The sequence below is a fragment of the Microtus ochrogaster genome, unplaced genomic scaffold, assembly GCF_000317375.1.
Source record: "Microtus ochrogaster isolate Prairie Vole_2 unplaced genomic scaffold, MicOch1.0 UNK91, whole genome shotgun sequence".
Taxonomy (NCBI): domain Eukaryota; kingdom Metazoa; phylum Chordata; class Mammalia; order Rodentia; family Cricetidae; genus Microtus; species Microtus ochrogaster.
In genome coordinates this window covers 840149-843669 of record NW_004949189.1, presented here as the reverse complement: position 1 = coordinate 843669, position 3521 = coordinate 840149, and positions in this window count along the sequence as shown.

Here is a 3521-nt window from a genome sequence, read left to right as displayed (position 1 = left end):
GCCCCATAGTTACACACGTGACTGAACACTGCCCCATAGTTACACACGTGACTGAACACTGCCCCATAGTTACACACGTGACTGAACACTGCCCCTGTAGGGCGGTTACACACGTGACTATGAACACTGCCTACAGTCGGTAGGTAATGACACCTACTCCATGTGGATTGTTCTGAGAGTAGAAGGAGAATTTGTAGATGGTTCCCATTTTGTTATTACAATTGCCATTGCCGTGAATACCCTTGTGACGACTGTCATTGTCTCTGAAAACCTTAGCAGGCTTCACAAACATGAAGGATGAAAGATTTCAAGTCATCTCATCCCAGTTCTGCCAGCTCTCTCCTTGGAGAGAAGTAAGCATGTATTGCAGATTGAGTCTCTCACTCTGTAGAAATGAGTGGCTACTGCAGTGCCCTGGGATTGATCTCAGATGTGTCCATTGTCAGGAGGCTTTCAGGATAAAAAGACAGACAGCCTGGCTGCTGTTGGAGGCTGTGAGTGTTACAGCAGGGACAGCCTGTTCAGATGTCAACCCGGAGGAGTGACTCTCTAATGGAGGAGAATCCTGTCCAGGCAAGGCCTCCAGGACCATGGACTCTGGAAACTGTTGCTCACGGTTGCTAAAACATCCCGTGTCTCCCCAATTCCTGCATTGAGGTGTGTAATCTCATGTAATGTGTATATGTAAATCTCATGTTTGCATCTCAGTCTTATGGGCACACATATCTGTGGGTGGTCAGGAAGATGATTTATCATTTATCTGTATAATTGTGACATATAGAAAATGTACTAGGATATGCTTTATAAGTAGACCTATTGTCCCATAAGAACTGTAGAAACTTAAAAGCAAAAGTTCCTTTTGCTCAGACTAACTGCACACAATTAGCTCAGTTTTACCTCAGAGCAAGTTCAAACTAGACTTAAGACTTTTTGTAAACAGACTATATTGTTAAAACTTTGCAGCTATGCAGAAGGTCAGAGTCAGAGGTGTCTAACCAAGGTAACTACACAAAGCACCCAAAGAAAAGCTTGCCAATTCTTTGCTTGCCAAATCTGCTGACAACAGATCTGTGTCTCAAAGTCTATCACTGGGCACTGTGCCTCCATGGAGTGTTGCCATGGTAACCTTGGAGCCTTGTGCTGCTATGGCAATGGCTCAGCTCCTTATCACTTTTCCTAGGAATGTGCTTTTGACCAATGAGAAGTAACTCTTGCAATTTTTTATTGCTCCAAGCCTCCTGGAAGAGGAAAGGTTTTAGATGAGAGGAGATGAAGCTGGGAGGAATTATTAGAATAGAGTAGGAAGAATAAAGAAACTTGTTTGGAGCAGCACAGTGTGAGAGTTCATTCGCCCACAGAGACCCTAAATTCCATTTGCTTGCTGTAGCTTCCCATCTGAACCCTGAAGAGGACTTCGAGGCTGGATTCCAAAGGGCCTCTTTAACAGCTGTCGTGGAGACTGACAAGGAGGAAGGCTGGCTAAGTGACACTGAGTTCTTTTGCCTCAAAGGCTCTAGATGCATAAGCAGCAGCATTTCCCTGCTCGCTGAGACTAGAATTAGAAAGTTATTTGATCTGTCTAGTTAAGTGAGAGCAAAACTTTGGGCACTTCAGCACCACACACACAGTCCTGCCCTTTCTCTAGAACCCAGGCTTCTTCCTGGACCTGCAGCCTAGGGGCTTGAGGTTAACCACAGCCCCTAAAATTAGAAAGTTTGCTGTGTGAAGACCAAACTCATGGGACAAAATCTCGGGGGACCAGGGATTTAGAGCCCACTTTTCATTCCTCTCATAACAACCTGTCAGTAGCAGGTTGGCCGAACAGGTGCATAGCACAGCTGTTAGGGACTTGTTTTCTTCTGAGCTCAGCTCCTTCCTGGGTCTGTTGGTACTGTTGTTATATAAAATATTTAACTAAAGAAACAGTCAAGTTTGGGATCTAGTTATGGAGGAGAAATAGGGAGAAGGTGCTCAGCACATTGTGATGAGACCCGGACTCAGACCCAGCCCACATCACTCTGAACCCTTCTCTACTATCTGGACTGCCTCTTATCAGGTGCAGCTCCTGTGCTTAGGGGCTAAAACAAGTAAGAGGAAAAAGAAGGGCTGGGAGGACAGAGGCAGACAGGCAGGGAAGGAAGATTGGGGAAGATAAAAATGGCCCTGAAAACCAGCCTCATCAACTTAGATACCAAGTCACAAAAGCAAACCAAAGAAGCCCTTGCGGGTTTGGTGAGCAGAAAGGGGGTGGTATCAAAACCTGATATCTGAAACCTCAAATCCCCTGCTCAGTGCCCCACAGGGAACCTGTGACACTTGTACATTGAAGAGGTGTCAGGCTTTGGAGTCAGAAACTCTGCTCCTTTATGGCACTTCCGTTTCTTCCAGACATCAGGATGAGGATGACGAGACAGATTCTGGGCGATCACAGCAACCAGCCAGAAGCCAGAGTTCCTGCTTCCTTCAGAGATGTGGATGGAGTGTTCTGGATCACACCTCCCTGGAAGATGTTCTCAGTCTTAAAAAGAGCTGCTGCCCCCGGGTCTTTGCTTTTGAAAAGCCATATGTGCTGAGAAGGGTTGGCTTCTTCTTGCACTTTGTAAAACAAAATAAAACAGAACAAAAATGAGTTATTCCTGGGGCTGACTGGCCCCTCCACTATAAACGAATGGTGTAGAAAAGAAATTGCTAATACAGGATCGAACTCTAAACCAAGAGGAGACAATGTGGGCTGCCGTACTGCTGGAGAACCCACTCTTCTATTTGGTGAATGTGTGTAGTATCAGACCAGCCACATGGGAGCGAGTCTAGAACGGAGTCACTGGGCGCATCGTCCAGCCTGTATCCTCAGCTATGCTGAGGACCCAGGCATTTTGCTAAATCATTCTCCTCTTACTGCCGAATACAGTTGAGCTCTGGTTGTATATCAGCTACCCAGACTAGCAGTGAATGTGAGCAGTGTTTAAGTGGCTATCATGTGACAAAGAGAATCCAGCTAAAAAAAAGTCCCCAAATGGTCAAATGTTGTTCTAGTGTCTATGTTGGTTGACAGCATCTTGTAGTTTCAACAGACAGAGAATTCTCTATCAATGTAAAAACATTGGGAATATCAAGATATAATAAACCATGTACCGCAAGAAAAACATTATAACAACATGGCATCCATTTGCATGCATTTATTTAAAATTAAACATTAAAAAAAAAAGAGTGGGCTCAGGATGAAGGAAAGAAATAAGGGGGCAAACAGGAGCACACATTTGCACAACAATGAGTAATGGTAACTCTGTGTTTCATGCACTGTTAACTCCGAGGACTCAAAACTGGCAGAGAAAGCATCAAGATTGAAGACAGCCCTGCTTGAAGCTTGGCCTACACATCATCGTCCCATCGCTACCCTCAGCATTTCCCATAGTTTGCCACTCTTCGGGCACATCTCCAGAGCAGCAAGGCTTTGCTCGGCTGCGGCTGCGAAAAGAGCTTTGGTCCCTCTCTCTGCAACAGCCCTGAGAAGGAAATCCTGG